This window comes from Lithobates pipiens, unplaced genomic scaffold (assembly GCF_037356315.1).
Source record: "Lithobates pipiens isolate NorthernLeopardFrog02 unplaced genomic scaffold, aLitPip1_a1.2 Scaffold_8, whole genome shotgun sequence".
Classification (NCBI taxonomy): Eukaryota; Metazoa; Chordata; class Amphibia; order Anura; family Ranidae; genus Lithobates; species Lithobates pipiens.
The window spans coordinates 609,350,414-609,363,926 of NW_027507903.1; the positions used below are offsets into that span (position 1 = coordinate 609,350,414).

General features: G+C 53.0%; 30 non-coding genes across 30 annotated transcripts; 14 read left to right on the forward strand and 16 right to left on the reverse strand.

The window, feature by feature from the left end:
• Positions 1–53: 53 nt before the first annotated feature.
• On the reverse strand, positions 54–127 carry TRNAI-AAU (transfer RNA isoleucine (anticodon AAU)). The gene has a single exon. It is a non-coding gene; the product is annotated as a tRNA-Ile (tRNA).
• Positions 128–253: 126 nt separating this feature from the next.
• Positions 254–325, forward strand: TRNAW-CCA (transfer RNA tryptophan (anticodon CCA)). Its single transcript has one exon. It is a non-coding gene; the product is annotated as a tRNA-Trp (tRNA).
• Positions 326–889: 564 nt separating this feature from the next.
• On the reverse strand, positions 890–963 carry TRNAI-AAU (transfer RNA isoleucine (anticodon AAU)). Its single transcript has one exon. It is a non-coding gene; the product is annotated as a tRNA-Ile (tRNA).
• A 126-nt stretch (positions 964–1,089) lies between these two features.
• Positions 1,090–1,161, forward strand: TRNAW-CCA (transfer RNA tryptophan (anticodon CCA)). The gene has a single exon. It is a non-coding gene; the product is annotated as a tRNA-Trp (tRNA).
• Positions 1,162–1,725: 564 nt separating this feature from the next.
• TRNAI-AAU (transfer RNA isoleucine (anticodon AAU)) lies at positions 1,726–1,799 on the reverse strand. Its single transcript has one exon. It is a non-coding gene; the product is annotated as a tRNA-Ile (tRNA).
• Positions 1,800–1,925: 126 nt separating this feature from the next.
• On the forward strand, positions 1,926–1,997 carry TRNAW-CCA (transfer RNA tryptophan (anticodon CCA)). Its single transcript has one exon. It is a non-coding gene; the product is annotated as a tRNA-Trp (tRNA).
• Positions 1,998–2,561: 564 nt separating this feature from the next.
• On the reverse strand, positions 2,562–2,635 carry TRNAI-AAU (transfer RNA isoleucine (anticodon AAU)). The gene has a single exon. It is a non-coding gene; the product is annotated as a tRNA-Ile (tRNA).
• Positions 2,636–2,761: 126 nt separating this feature from the next.
• TRNAW-CCA (transfer RNA tryptophan (anticodon CCA)) lies at positions 2,762–2,833 on the forward strand. Its single transcript has one exon. It is a non-coding gene; the product is annotated as a tRNA-Trp (tRNA).
• A 564-nt stretch (positions 2,834–3,397) lies between these two features.
• Positions 3,398–3,471, reverse strand: TRNAI-AAU (transfer RNA isoleucine (anticodon AAU)). Its single transcript has one exon. It is a non-coding gene; the product is annotated as a tRNA-Ile (tRNA).
• Positions 3,472–3,597: 126 nt separating this feature from the next.
• On the forward strand, positions 3,598–3,669 carry TRNAW-CCA (transfer RNA tryptophan (anticodon CCA)). Its single transcript has one exon. It is a non-coding gene; the product is annotated as a tRNA-Trp (tRNA).
• Positions 3,670–4,233: 564 nt separating this feature from the next.
• Positions 4,234–4,307, reverse strand: TRNAI-AAU (transfer RNA isoleucine (anticodon AAU)). The gene has a single exon. It is a non-coding gene; the product is annotated as a tRNA-Ile (tRNA).
• A 126-nt stretch (positions 4,308–4,433) lies between these two features.
• TRNAW-CCA (transfer RNA tryptophan (anticodon CCA)) lies at positions 4,434–4,505 on the forward strand. The gene has a single exon. It is a non-coding gene; the product is annotated as a tRNA-Trp (tRNA).
• Positions 4,506–5,069: 564 nt separating this feature from the next.
• On the reverse strand, positions 5,070–5,143 carry TRNAI-AAU (transfer RNA isoleucine (anticodon AAU)). The gene has a single exon. It is a non-coding gene; the product is annotated as a tRNA-Ile (tRNA).
• Positions 5,144–5,269: 126 nt separating this feature from the next.
• Positions 5,270–5,341, forward strand: TRNAW-CCA (transfer RNA tryptophan (anticodon CCA)). The gene has a single exon. It is a non-coding gene; the product is annotated as a tRNA-Trp (tRNA).
• Positions 5,342–6,105: 764 nt separating this feature from the next.
• Positions 6,106–6,177, forward strand: TRNAW-CCA (transfer RNA tryptophan (anticodon CCA)). Its single transcript has one exon. It is a non-coding gene; the product is annotated as a tRNA-Trp (tRNA).
• A 564-nt stretch (positions 6,178–6,741) lies between these two features.
• Positions 6,742–6,815, reverse strand: TRNAI-AAU (transfer RNA isoleucine (anticodon AAU)). Its single transcript has one exon. It is a non-coding gene; the product is annotated as a tRNA-Ile (tRNA).
• A 126-nt stretch (positions 6,816–6,941) lies between these two features.
• TRNAW-CCA (transfer RNA tryptophan (anticodon CCA)) lies at positions 6,942–7,013 on the forward strand. Its single transcript has one exon. It is a non-coding gene; the product is annotated as a tRNA-Trp (tRNA).
• A 564-nt stretch (positions 7,014–7,577) lies between these two features.
• On the reverse strand, positions 7,578–7,651 carry TRNAI-AAU (transfer RNA isoleucine (anticodon AAU)). The gene has a single exon. It is a non-coding gene; the product is annotated as a tRNA-Ile (tRNA).
• Positions 7,652–8,413: 762 nt separating this feature from the next.
• TRNAI-AAU (transfer RNA isoleucine (anticodon AAU)) lies at positions 8,414–8,487 on the reverse strand. The gene has a single exon. It is a non-coding gene; the product is annotated as a tRNA-Ile (tRNA).
• A 762-nt stretch (positions 8,488–9,249) lies between these two features.
• TRNAI-AAU (transfer RNA isoleucine (anticodon AAU)) lies at positions 9,250–9,323 on the reverse strand. The gene has a single exon. It is a non-coding gene; the product is annotated as a tRNA-Ile (tRNA).
• A 126-nt stretch (positions 9,324–9,449) lies between these two features.
• Positions 9,450–9,521, forward strand: TRNAW-CCA (transfer RNA tryptophan (anticodon CCA)). The gene has a single exon. It is a non-coding gene; the product is annotated as a tRNA-Trp (tRNA).
• Positions 9,522–10,085: 564 nt separating this feature from the next.
• Positions 10,086–10,159, reverse strand: TRNAI-AAU (transfer RNA isoleucine (anticodon AAU)). Its single transcript has one exon. It is a non-coding gene; the product is annotated as a tRNA-Ile (tRNA).
• Positions 10,160–10,285: 126 nt separating this feature from the next.
• On the forward strand, positions 10,286–10,357 carry TRNAW-CCA (transfer RNA tryptophan (anticodon CCA)). The gene has a single exon. It is a non-coding gene; the product is annotated as a tRNA-Trp (tRNA).
• Positions 10,358–10,921: 564 nt separating this feature from the next.
• Positions 10,922–10,995, reverse strand: TRNAI-AAU (transfer RNA isoleucine (anticodon AAU)). Its single transcript has one exon. It is a non-coding gene; the product is annotated as a tRNA-Ile (tRNA).
• A 126-nt stretch (positions 10,996–11,121) lies between these two features.
• Positions 11,122–11,193, forward strand: TRNAW-CCA (transfer RNA tryptophan (anticodon CCA)). Its single transcript has one exon. It is a non-coding gene; the product is annotated as a tRNA-Trp (tRNA).
• A 564-nt stretch (positions 11,194–11,757) lies between these two features.
• On the reverse strand, positions 11,758–11,831 carry TRNAI-AAU (transfer RNA isoleucine (anticodon AAU)). Its single transcript has one exon. It is a non-coding gene; the product is annotated as a tRNA-Ile (tRNA).
• Positions 11,832–11,957: 126 nt separating this feature from the next.
• On the forward strand, positions 11,958–12,029 carry TRNAW-CCA (transfer RNA tryptophan (anticodon CCA)). Its single transcript has one exon. It is a non-coding gene; the product is annotated as a tRNA-Trp (tRNA).
• Positions 12,030–12,593: 564 nt separating this feature from the next.
• TRNAI-AAU (transfer RNA isoleucine (anticodon AAU)) lies at positions 12,594–12,667 on the reverse strand. The gene has a single exon. It is a non-coding gene; the product is annotated as a tRNA-Ile (tRNA).
• A 126-nt stretch (positions 12,668–12,793) lies between these two features.
• On the forward strand, positions 12,794–12,865 carry TRNAW-CCA (transfer RNA tryptophan (anticodon CCA)). Its single transcript has one exon. It is a non-coding gene; the product is annotated as a tRNA-Trp (tRNA).
• A 564-nt stretch (positions 12,866–13,429) lies between these two features.
• On the reverse strand, positions 13,430–13,503 carry TRNAI-AAU (transfer RNA isoleucine (anticodon AAU)). Its single transcript has one exon. It is a non-coding gene; the product is annotated as a tRNA-Ile (tRNA).
• Positions 13,504–13,513: the final 10 nt, after the last annotated feature.

Sequence of the window (13,513 nt, forward strand, 5' to 3'; positions counted from 1 at the left end):
AGGCCAAGCGCCGACGGCCATAGGAATCCACCGCGGTTGGAATAAAAGGGCAATGGCCCGTACGGGGATCGAACCCGCGACCTTGGCGTTATTAGCACCACGCTCTAACCAACTGAGCTAACCGGCCGAAACTTGCATAGGGAGAGCCGGCCAAAGCTGGCACAGGGCTATCAGGGCAACCAGGTCAATCTGTGGGCAACCGCTGAAGAATTGACGCTGGAGTAGCCTAAAGCTTTCCAGAGCCACCACAGCTGACCTCGTGGCGCAACGGTAGCGCGTCTGACTCCAGATCAGAAGGTTGCGTGTTCAAATCACGTCGGGGTCATGTTGGTTTTCATCGTCACCCACCCAAGCCAGGCTCCTCTGGCCCCTCCGCGTTGTCCCATCATTCCATTCCGGCTCCCACCCACGCAGGCTCCCGATCACCCTCAGAAGGCTGGGTGAACAGCCAAACCTAAAGAGCATGTGCCGTAGGCCTGGAAGAAGCTCCACTCCTGGGCTCATAGCATTGGGTGGAGGGTTGCAAAGCCTCAAATTAATAAGAATCAAGCATGTAAAACCTGCAAGGGTCAGAAGGTGCTTTGCAAGGCGTTATGGGTTGTTTTTCTTTCCCGAAGAATACATGTCTTACCTCGGGTTCTAACATAAGCGTGCAGAGAGGCTCCAGGGCTTGTGGCGTCAGCTAACTTTTTGTTTTCCCACAATCTTTAGCAGATATGGTTCTGGATCTTGGAGCCTTGAGGTGTTGTGGGACATAATTAAGCTGGGACATAATTAAGCTGCGCCACTAGCGAAATAGGCATCTTTGCTATCCGTTGAGTAGGTTAAAGAAAACTAGGCCAAGCGCCGACGGCCATAGGAATCCACCGCGGTTGGAATAAAAGGGCAATGGCCCGTACGGGGATCGAACCCGCGACCTTGGCGTTATTAGCACCACGCTCTAACCAACTGAGCTAACCGGCCGAAACTTGCATAGGGAGAGCCGGCCAAAGCTGGCACAGGGCTATCAGGGCAACCAGGTCAATCTGTGGGCAACCGCTGAAGAATTGACGCCGGAGTAGCCTAAAGCTTTCCAGAGCCACCACAGCTGACCTCGTGGCGCAACGGTAGCGCGTCTGACTCCAGATCAGAAGGTTGCGTGTTCAAATCACGTCGGGGTCATGTTGGTTTTCATCGTCACCCACCCAAGCCAGGCTCCTCTGGCCCCTCCGCGTTGTCCCATCATTCCATTCCGGCTCCCACCCACGCAGGCTCCCGATCACCCTCAGAAGGCTGGGTGAACAGCCAAACCTAAAGAGCATGTGCCGTAGGCCTGGAAGAAGCTCCACTCCTGGGCTCATAGCATTGGGTGGAGGGTTGCAAAGCCTCAAATTAATAAGAATCAAGCATGTAAAACCTGCAAGGGTCAGAAGGTGCTTTGCAAGGCGTTATGGGTTGTTTTTCTTTCCCGAAGAATACATGTCTTACCTCGGGTTCTAACATAAGCGTGCAGAGAGGCTCCAGGGCTTGTGGCGTCAGCTAACTTTTTGTTTTCCCACAATCTTTAGCAGATATGGTTCTGGATCTTGGAGCCTTGAGGTGTTGTGGGACATAATTAAGCTGGGACATAATTAAGCTGCGCCACTAGCGAAATAGGCATCTTTGCTATCCGTTGAGTAGGTTAAAGAAAACTAGGCCAAGCGCCGACGGCCATAGGAATCCACCGCGGTTGGAATAAAAGGGCAATGGCCCGTACGGGGATCGAACCCGCGACCTTGGCGTTATTAGCACCACGCTCTAACCAACTGAGCTAACCGGCCGAAACTTGCATAGGGAGAGCCGGCCAAAGCTGGCACAGGGCTATCAGGGCAACCAGGTCAATCTGTGGGCAACCGCTGAAGAATTGACGCCGGAGTAGCCTAAAGCTTTCCAGAGCCACCACAGCTGACCTCGTGGCGCAACGGTAGCGCGTCTGACTCCAGATCAGAAGGTTGCGTGTTCAAATCACGTCGGGGTCATGTTGGTTTTCATCGTCACCCACCCAAGCCAGGCTCCTCTGGCCCCTCCGCGTTGTCCCATCATTCCATTCCGGCTCCCACCCACGCAGGCTCCCGATCACCCTCAGAAGGCTGGGTGAACAGCCAAACCTAAAGAGCATGTGCCGTAGGCCTGGAAGAAGCTCCACTCCTGGGCTCATAGCATTGGGTGGAGGGTTGCAAAGCCTCAAATTAATAAGAATCAAGCATGTAAAACCTGCAAGGGTCAGAAGGTGCTTTGCAAGGCGTTATGGGTTGTTTTTCTTTCCCGAAGAATACATGTCTTACCTCGGGTTCTAACATAAGCGTGCAGAGAGGCTCCAGGGCTTGTGGCGTCAGCTAACTTTTTGTTTTCCCACAATCTTTAGCAGATATGGTTCTGGATCTTGGAGCCTTGAGGTGTTGTGGGACATAATTAAGCTGGGACATAATTAAGCTGCGCCACTAGCGAAATAGGCATCTTTGCTATCCGTTGAGTAGGTTAAAGAAAACTAGGCCAAGCGCCGACGGCCATAGGAATCCACCGCGGTTGGAATAAAAGGGCAATGGCCCATACGGGGATCGAACCCGCGACCTTGGCGTTATTAGCACCACGCTCTAACCAACTGAGCTAACCGGCCGAAACTTGCATAGGGAGAGCCGGCCAAAGCTGGCACAGGGCTATCAGGGCAACCAGGTCAATCTGTGGGCAACCGCTGAAGAATTGACGCCGGAGTAGCCTAAAGCTTTCCAGAGCCACCACAGCTGACCTCGTGGCGCAACGGTAGCGCGTCTGACTCCAGATCAGAAGGTTGCGTGTTCAAATCACGTCGGGGTCATGTTGGTTTTCATCGTCACCCACCCAAGCCAGGCTCCTCTGGCCCCTCCGCGTTGTCCCATCATTCCATTCCGGCTCCCACCCACGCAGGCTCCCGATCACCCTCAGAAGGCTGGGTGAACAGCCAAACCTAAAGAGCATGTGCCGTAGGCCTGGAAGAAGCTCCACTCCTGGGCTCATAGCATTGGGTGGAGGGTTGCAAAGCCTCAAATTAATAAGAATCAAGCATGTAAAACCTGCAAGGGTCAGAAGGTGCTTTGCAAGGCGTTATGGGTTGTTTTTCTTTCCCGAAGAATACATGTCTTACCTCGGGTTCTAACATAAGCGTGCAGAGAGGCTCCAGGGCTTGTGGCGTCAGCTAACTTTTTGTTTTCCCACAATCTTTAGCAGATATGGTTCTGGATCTTGGAGCCTTGAGGTGTTGTGGGACATAATTAAGCTGGGACATAATTAAGCTGCGCCACTAGCGAAATAGGCATCTTTGCTATCCGTTGAGTAGGTTAAAGAAAACTAGGCCAAGCGCCGACGGCCATAGGAATCCACCGCGGTTGGAATAAAAGGGCAATGGCCCGTACGGGGATCGAACCCGCGACCTTGGCGTTATTAGCACCACGCTCTAACCAACTGAGCTAACCGGCCGAAACTTGCATAGGGAGAGCCGGCCAAAGCTGGCACAGGGCTATCAGGGCAACCAGGTCAATCTGTGGGCAACCGCTGAAGAATTGACGCCGGAGTAGCCTAAAGCTTTCCAGAGCCACCACAGCTGACCTCGTGGCGCAACGGTAGCGCGTCTGACTCCAGATCAGAAGGTTGCGTGTTCAAATCACGTCGGGGTCATGTTGGTTTTCATCGTCACCCACCCAAGCCAGGCTCCTCTGGCCCCTCCGCGTTGTCCCATCATTCCATTCCGGCTCCCACCCACGCAGGCTCCCGATCACCCTCAGAAGGCTGGGTGAACAGCCAAACCTAAAGAGCATGTGCCGTAGGCCTGGAAGAAGCTCCACTCCTGGGCTCATAGCATTGGGTGGAGGGTTGCAAAGCCTCAAATTAATAAGAATCAAGCATGTAAAACCTGCAAGGGTCAGAAGGTGCTTTGCAAGGCGTTATGGGTTGTTTTTCTTTCCCGAAGAATACATGTCTTACCTCGGGTTCTAACATAAGCGTGCAGAGAGGCTCCAGGGCTTGTGGCGTCAGCTAACTTTTTGTTTTCCCACAATCTTTAGCAGATATGGTTCTGGATCTTGGAGCCTTGAGGTGTTGTGGGACATAATTAAGCTGGGACATAATTAAGCTGCGCCACTAGCGAAATAGGCATCTTTGCTATCCGTTGAGTAGGTTAAAGAAAACTAGGCCAAGCGCCGACGGCCATAGGAATCCACCGCGGTTGGAATAAAAGGGCAATGGCCCGTACGGGGATCGAACCCGCGACCTTGGCGTTATTAGCACCACGCTCTAACCAACTGAGCTAACCGGCCGAAACTTGCATAGGGAGAGCCGGCCAAAGCTGGCACAGGGCTATCAGGGCAACCAGGTCAATCTGTGGGCAACCGCTGAAGAATTGACGCCGGAGTAGCCTAAAGCTTTCCAGAGCCACCACAGCTGACCTCGTGGCGCAACGGTAGCGCGTCTGACTCCAGATCAGAAGGTTGCGTGTTCAAATCACGTCGGGGTCATGTTGGTTTTCATCGTCACCCACCCAAGCCAGGCTCCTCTGGCCCCTCCGCGTTGTCCCATCATTCCATTCCGGCTCCCACCCACGCAGGCTCCCGATCACCCTCAGAAGGCTGGGTGAACAGCCAAACCTAAAGAGCATGTGCCGTAGGCCTGGAAGAAGCTCCACTCCTGGGCTCATAGCATTGGGTGGAGGGTTGCAAAGCCTCAAATTAATAAGAATCAAGCATGTAAAACCTGCAAGGGTCAGAAGGTGCTTTGCAAGGCGTTATGGGTTGTTTTTCTTTCCCGAAGAATACATGTCTTACCTCGGGTTCTAACATAAGCGTGCAGAGAGGCTCCAGGGCTTGTGGCGTCAGCTAACTTTTTGTTTTCCCACAATCTTTAGCAGATATGGTTCTGGATCTTGGAGCCTTGAGGTGTTGTGGGACATAATTAAGCTGGGACATAATTAAGCTGCGCCACTAGCGAAATAGGCATCTTTGCTATCCGTTGAGTAGGTTAAAGAAAACTAGGCCAAGCGCCGACGGCCATAGGAATCCACCGCGGTTGGAATAAAAGGGCAATGGCCCGTACGGGGATCGAACCCGCGACCTTGGCGTTATTAGCACCACGCTCTAACCAACTGAGCTAACCGGCCGAAACTTGCATAGGGAGAGCCGGCCAAAGCTGGCACAGGGCTATCAGGGCAACCAGGTCAATCTGTGGGCAACCGCTGAAGAATTGACGCCGGAGTAGCCTAAAGCTTTCCAGAGCCACCACAGCTGACCTCGTGGCGCAACGGTAGCGCGTCTGACTCCAGATCAGAAGGTTGCGTGTTCAAATCACGTCGGGGTCATGTTGGTTTTCATCGTCACCCACCCAAGCCAGGCTCCTCTGGCCCCTCCGCGTTGTCCCATCATTCCATTCCGGCTCCCACCCACGCAGGCTCCCGATCACCCTCAGAAGGCTGGGTGAACAGCCAAACCTAAAGAGCATGTGCCGTAGGCCTGGAAGAAGCTCCACTCCTGGGCTCATAGCATTGGGTGGAGGGTTGCAAAGCCTCAAATTAATAAGAATCAAGCATGTAAAACCTGCAAGGGTCAGAAGGTGCTTTGCAAGGCGTTATGGGTTGTTTTTCTTTCCCGAAGAATACATGTCTTACCTCGGGTTCTAACATAAGCGTGCAGAGAGGCTCCAGGGCTTGTGGCGTCAGCTAACTTTTTGTTTTCCCACAATCTTTAGCAGATATGGTTCTGGATCTTGGAGCCTTGAGGTGTTGTGGGACATAATTAAGCTGGGACATAATTAAGCTGCGCCACTAGCGAAATAGGCATCTTTGCTATCCGTTGAGTAGGTTAAAGAAAACTAGGCCAAGCGCCGACGGCCATAGGAATCCACCGCGGTTGGAATAAAAGGGCAATGGCCCGTACAGGGATCGAACCCGCGACCTTGGCGTTATTAGCACCACGCTCTAACCAACTGAGCTAACCGGCCGAAACTTGCATAGGGAGAGCCGGCCAAAGCTGGCACAGGGCTATCAGGGCAACCAGGTCAATCTGTGGGCAACCGCTGAAGAATTGACGCCGGAGTAGCCTAAAGCTTTCCAGAGCCACCACAGCTGACCTCGTGGCGCAACGGTAGCGCGTCTGACTCCAGATCAGAAGGTTGCGTGTTCAAATCACGTCGGGGTCATGTTGGTTTTCATCGTCACCCACCCAAGCCAGGCTCCTCTGGCCCCTCCGCGTTGTCCCATCATTCCATTCCGGCTCCCACCCACGCAGGCTCCCGATCACCCTCAGAAGGCTGGGTGAACAGCCAAACCTAAAGAGCATGTGCCGTAGGCCTGGAAGAAGCTCCACTCCTGGGCTCATAGCATTGGGTGGAGGGTTGCAAAGCCTCAAATTAATAAGAATCAAGCATGTAAAACCTGCAAGGGTCAGAAGGTGCTTTGCAAGGCGTTATGGGTTGTTTTTCTTTCCCGAAGAATACATGTCTTACCTCGGGTTCTAACATAAGCGTGCAGAGAGGCTCCAGGGCTTGTGGCGTCAGCTAACTTTTTGTTTTCCCACAATCTTTAGCAGATATGGTTCTGGATCTTGGAGCCTTGAGGTGTTGTGGGACATAATTAAGCTGGGACATAATTAAGCTGCGCCACTAGCGAAATAGGCATCTTTGCTATCCGTTGAGTAGGTTAAAGAAAACTAGGCCAAGCGCCGACGGCCATAGGAATCCACCGCGGTTGGAATAAAAGGGCAATGGCCCGTACGGGGATCGAACCCGCGACCTTGGCGTTATTAGCACCACGCTCTAACCAACTGAGCTAACCGGCCGAAACTTGCATAGGGAGAGCCGGCCAAAGCTGGCACAGGGCTATCAGGGCAACCAGGTCAATCTGTGGGCAACCGCTGAAGAATTGACGCCGGAGTAGCCTAAAGCTTTCCAGAGCCACCACAGCTGACCTCGTGGCGCAACGGTAGCGCGTCTGACTCCAGATCAGAAGGTTGCGTGTTCAAATCACGTCGGGGTCATGTTGGTTTTCATCGTCACCCACCCAAGCCAGGCTCCTCTGGCCCCTCCGCGTTGTCCCATCATTCCATTCCGGCTCCCACCCACGCAGGCTCCCGATCACCCTCAGAAGGCTGGGTGAACAGCCAAACCTAAAGAGCATGTGCCGTAGGCCTGGAAGAAGCTCCACTCCTGGGCTCATAGCATTGGGTGGAGGGTTGCAAAGCCTCAAATTAATAAGAATCAAGCATGTAAAACCTGCAAGGGTCAGAAGGTGCTTTGCAAGGCGTTATGGGTTGTTTTTCTTTCCCGAAGAATACATGTCTTACCTCGGGTTCTAACATAAGCGTGCAGAGAGGCTCCAGGGCTTGTGGCGTCAGCTAACTTTTTGTTTTCCCACAATCTTTAGCAGATATGGTTCTGGATCTTGGAGCCTTGAGGTGTTGTGGGACATAATTAAGCTGGGACATAATTAAGCTGCGCCACTAGCGAAATAGGCATCTTTGCTATCCGTTGAGTAGGTTAAAGAAAACTAGGCCAAGCGCCGACGGCCATAGGAATCCACCGCGGTTGGAATAAAAGGGCAATGGCCCGTACGGGGATCGAACCCGCGACCTTGGCGTTATTAGCACCACGCTCTAACCAACTGAGCTAACCGGCCGAAACTTGCATAGGGAGAGCCGGCCAAAGCTGGCACAGGGCTATCAGGGCAACCAGGTCAATCTGTGGGCAACCGCTGAAGAATTGACGCCGGAGTAGCCTAAAGCTTTCCAGAGCCACCACAGCTGACCTCGTGGCGCAACGGTAGCGCGTCTGACTCCATATCAGAAGGTTGCGTGTTCAAATCACGTCGGGGTCATGTTGGTTTTCATCGTCACCCACCCAAGCCAGGCTCCTCTGGCCCCTCCGCGTTGTCCCATCATTCCATTCCGGCTCCCACCCACGCAGGCTCCCGATCACCCTCAGAAGGCTGGGTGAACAGCCAAACCTAAAGAGCATGTGCCGTAGGCCTGGAAGAAGCTCCACTCCTGGGCTCATAGCATTGGGTGGAGGGTTGCAAAGCCTCAAATTAATAAGAATCAAGCATGTAAAACCTGCAAGGGTCAGAAGGTGCTTTGCAAGGCGTTATGGGTTGTTTTTCTTTCCCGAAGAATACATGTCTTACCTCGGGTTCTAACATAAGCGTGCAGAGAGGCTCCAGGGCTTGTGGCGTCAGCTAACTTTTTGTTTTCCCACAATCTTTAGCAGATATGGTTCTGGATCTTGGAGCCTTGAGGTGTTGTGGGACATAATTAAGCTGGGACATAATTAAGCTGCGCCACTAGCGAAATAGGCATCTTTGCTATCCGTTGAGTAGGTTAAAGAAAACTAGGCCAAGCGCCGACGGCCATAGGAATCCACCGCGGTTGGAATAAAAGGGCAATGGCCCGTACGGGGATCGAACCCGCGACCTTGGCGTTATTAGCACCACGCTCTAACCAACTGAGCTAACCGGCCGAAACTTGCATAGGGAGAGCCGGCCAAAGCTGGCACAGGGCTATCAGGGCAACCAGGTCAATCTGTGGGCAACCGCTGAAGAATTGACGCCGGAGTAGCCTAAAGCTTTCCAGAGCCACCACAGCTGACCTCGTGGCGCAACGGTAGCGCGTCTGACTCCAGATCAGAAGGTTGCATGTTCAAATCACGTCGGGGTCATGTTGGTTTTCATCGTCACCCACCCAAGCCAGGCTCCTCTGGCCCCTCCGCGTTGTCCCATCATTCCATTCCGGCTCCCACCCACGCAGGCTCCCGATCACCCTCAGAAGGCTGGGTGAACAGCCAAACCTAAAGAGCATGTGCCGTAGGCCTGGAAGAAGCTCCACTCCTGGGCTCATAGCATTGGGTGGAGGGTTGCAAAGCCTCAAATTAATAAGAATCAAGCATGTAAAACCTGCAAGGGTCAGAAGGTGCTTTGCAAGGCGTTATGGGTTGTTTTTCTTTCCCGAAGAATACATGTCTTACCTCGGGTTCTAACATAAGCGTGCAGAGAGGCTCCAGGGCTTGTGGCGTCAGCTAACTTTTTGTTTTCCCACAATCTTTAGCAGATATGGTTCTGGATCTTGGAGCCTTGAGGTGTTGTGGGACATAATTAAGCTGGGACATAATTAAGCTGCGCCACTAGCGAAATAGGCATCTTTGCTATCCGTTGAGTAGGTTAAAGAAAACTAGGCCAAGCGCCGACGGCCATAGGAATCCACCGCGGTTGGAATAAAAGGGCAATGGCCCGTACGGGGATCGAACCCGCGACCTTGGCGTTATTAGCACCACGCTCTAACCAACTGAGCTAACCGGCCGAAACTTGCATAGGGAGAGCCGGCCAAAGCTGGCACAGGGCTATCAGGGCAACCAGGTCAATCTGTGGGCAACCGCTGAAGAATTGACGCCGGAGTAGCCTAAAGCTTTCCAGAGCCACCACAGCTGACCTCGTGGCGCAACGGTAGCGCGTCTGACTCCAGATCAGAAGGTTGCGTGTTCAAATCACGTCGGGGTCATGTTGGTTTTCATCGTCACCCACCCAAGCCAGGCTCCTCTGGCCCCTCCGCGTTGTCCCATCATTCCATTCCGGCTCCCACCCACGCAGGCTCCCGATCACCCTCAGAAGGCTGGGTGAACAGCCAAACCTAAAGAGCATGTGCCGTAGGCCTGGAAGAAGCTCCACTCCTGGGCTCATAGCATTGGGTGGAGGGTTGCAAAGCCTCAAATTAATAAGAATCAAGCATGTAAAACCTGCAAGGGTCAGAAGGTGCTTTGCAAGGCGTTATGGGTTGTTTTTCTTTCCCGAAGAATACATGTCTTACCTCGGGTTCTAACATAAGCGTGCAGAGAGGCTCCAGGGCTTGTGGCGTCAGCTAACTTTTTGTTTTCCCACAATCTTTAGCAGATATGGTTCTGGATCTTGGAGCCTTGAGGTGTTGTGGGACATAATTAAGCTGGGACATAATTAAGCTGCGCCACTAGCGAAATAGGCATCTTTGCTATCCGTTGAGTAGGTTAAAGAAAACTAGGCCAAGCGCCGACGGCCATAGGAATCCACCGCGGTTGGAATAAAAGGGCAATGGCCCGTACGGGGATCGAACCCGCGACCTTGGCGTTATTAGCACCACGCTCTAACCAACTGAGCTAACCGGCCGAAACTTGCATAGGGAGAGCCGGCCAAAGCTGGCACAGGGCTATCAGGGCAACCAGGTCAATCTGTGGGCAACCGCTGAAGAATTGACGCCGGAGTAGCCTAAAGCTTTCCAGAGCCACCACAGCTGACCTCGTGGCGCAACGGTAGCGCGTCTGACTCCAGATCAGAAGGTTGCGTGTTCAAATCACGTCGGGGTCATGTTGGTTTTCATCGTCACCCACCCAAGCCAGGCTCCTCTGGCCCCTCCGCGTTGTCCCATCATTCCATTCCGGCTCCCACCCACGCAGGCTCCCGATCACCCTCAGAAGGCTGGGTGAACAGCCAAACCTAAAGAGCATGTGCCGTAGGCCTGGAAGAAGCTCCACTCCTGGGCTCATAGCATTGGGTGGAGGGTTGCAAAGCCTCAAATTAATAAGAATCAAGCATGTAAAACCTGCAAGGGTCAGAAGGTGCTTTGCAAGGCGTTATGGGTTGTTTTTCTTTCCCGAAGAATACATGTCTTACCTCGGGTTCTAACATAAGCGTGCAGAGAGGCTCCAGGGCTTGTGGCGTCAGCTAACTTTTTGTTTTCCCACAATCTTTAGCAGATATGGTTCTGGATCTTGGAGCCTTGAGGTGTTGTGGGACATAATTAAGCTGGGACATAATTAAGCTGCGCCACTAGCGAAATAGGCATCTTTGCTATCCGTTGAGTAGGTTAAAGAAAACTAGGCCAAGCGCCGACGGCCATAGGAATCCACCGCGGTTGGAATAAAAGGGCAATGGCCCGTACGGGGATCGAACCCGCGACCTTGGCGTTATTAGCACCACGCTCTAACCAACTGAGCTAACCGGCCGAAACTTGCATAGGGAGAGCCGGCCAAAGCTGGCACAGGGCTATCAGGGCAACCAGGTCAATCTGTGGGCAACCGCTGAAGAATTGACGCCGGAGTAGCCTAAAGCTTTCCAGAGCCACCACAGCTGACCTCGTGGCGCAACGGTAGCGCGTCTGACTCCAGATCAGAAGGTTGCGTGTTCAAATCACGTCGGGGTCATGTTGGTTTTCATCGTCACCCACCCAAGCCAGGCTCCTCTGGCCCCTCCGCGTTGTCCCATCATTCCATTCCGGCTCCCACCCACGCAGGCTCCCGATCACCCTCAGAAGGCTGGGTGAACAGCCAAACCTAAAGAGCATGTGCCGTAGGCCTGGAAGAAGCTCCACTCCTGGGCTCATAGCATTGGGTGGAGGGTTGCAAAGCCTCAAATTAATAAGAATCAAGCATGTAAAACCTGCAAGGGTCAGAAGGTGCTTTGCAAGGCGTTATGGGTTGTTTTTCTTTCCCGAAGAATACATGTCTTACCTCGGGTTCTAACATAAGCGTGCAGAGAGGCTCCAGGGCTTGTGGCGTCAGCTAACTTTTTGTTTTCCCACAATCTTTAGCAGATATGGTTCTGGATCTTGGAGCCTTGAGGTGTTGTGGGACATAATTAAGCTGGGACATAATTAAGCTGCGCCACTAGCGAAATAGGCATCTTTGCTATCCGTTGAGTAGGTTAAAGAAAACTAGGCCAAGCGCCGACGGCCATAGGAATCCACCGCGGTTGGAATAAAAGGGCAATGGCCCGTACGGGGATCGAACCCGCGACCTTGGCGTTATTAGCACCACGCTCTAACCAACTGAGCTAACCGGCCGAAACTTGCATAGGGAGAGCCGGCCAAAGCTGGCACAGGGCTATCAGGGCAACCAGGTCAATCTGTGGGCAACCGCTGAAGAATTGACGCCGGAGTAGCCTAAAGCTTTCCAGAGCCACCACAGCTGACCTCGTGGCGCAACGGTAGCGCGTCTGACTCCAGATCAGAAGGTTGCGTGTTCAAATCACGTCGGGGTCATGTTGGTTTTCATCGTCACCCACCCAAGCCAGGCTCCTCTGGCCCCTCCGCGTTGTCCCATCATTCCATTCCGGCTCCCACCCACGCAGGCTCCCGATCACCCTCAGAAGGCTGGGTGAACAGCCAAACCTAAAGAGCATGTGCCGTAGGCCTGGAAGAAGCTCCACTCCTGGGCTCATAGCATTGGGTGGAGGGTTGCAAAGCCTCAAATTAATAAGAATCAAGCATGTAAAACCTGCAAGGGTCAGAAGGTGCTTTGCAAGGCGTTATGGGTTGTTTTTCTTTCCCGAAGAATACATGTCTTACCTCGGGTTCTAACATAAGCGTGCAGAGAGGCTCCAGGGCTTGTGGCGTCAGCTAACTTTTTGTTTTCCCACAATCTTTAGCAGATATGGTTCTGGATCTTGGAGCCTTGAGGTGTTGTGGGACATAATTAAGCTGGGACATAATTAAGCTGCGCCACTAGCGAAATAGGCATCTTTGCTATCCGTTGAGTAGGTTAAAGAAAACTAGGCCAAGCGCCGACGGCCATAGGAATCCACCGCGGTTGGAATAAAAGGGCAATGGCCCGTACGGGGATCGAACCCGCGACCTTGGCGTTATTAGCACCACGCTCTAACCAACTGAGCTAACCGGCCGAAACTTGCATAGGGAGAGCCGGCCAAAGCTGGCACAGGGCTATCAGGGCAACCAGGTCAATCTGTGGGCAACCGCTGAAGAATTGACGCCGGAGTAGCCTAAAGCTTTCCAGAGCCACCACAGCTGACCTCGTGGCGCAACGGTAGCGCGTCTGACTCCAGATCAGAAGGTTGCGTGTTCAAATCACGTCGGGGTCATGTTGGTTTTCATCGTCACCCACCCAAGCCAGGCTCCTCTGGCCCCTCCGCGTTGTCCCATCATTCCATTCCGGCTCCCACCCACGCAGGCTCCCGATCACCCTCAGAAGGCTGGGTGAACAGCCAAACCTAAAGAGCATGTGCCGTAGGCCTGGAAGAAGCTCCACTCCTGGGCTCATAGCATTGGGTGGAGGGTTGCAAAGCCTCAAATTAATAAGAATCAAGCATGTAAAACCTGCAAGGGTCAGAAGGTGCTTTGCAAGGCGTTATGGGTTGTTTTTCTTTCCCGAAGAATACATGTCTTACCTCGGGTTCTAACATAAGCGTGCAGAGAGGCTCCAGGGCTTGTGGCGTCAGCTAACTTTTTGTTTTCCCACAATCTTTAGCAGATATGGTTCTGGATCTTGGAGCCTTGAGGTGTTGTGGGACATAATTAAGCTGGGACATAATTAAGCTGCGCCACTAGCGAAATAGGCATCTTTGCTATCCGTTGAGTAGGTTAAAGAAAACTAGGCCAAGCGCCGACGGCCATAGGAATCCACCGCGGTTGGAATAAAAGGGCAATGGCCCGTACGGGGATCGAACCCGCGACCTTGGCGTTATTAGCACCACGCTCTAACCAACTGAGCTAACCGGCCGAAACTTGCA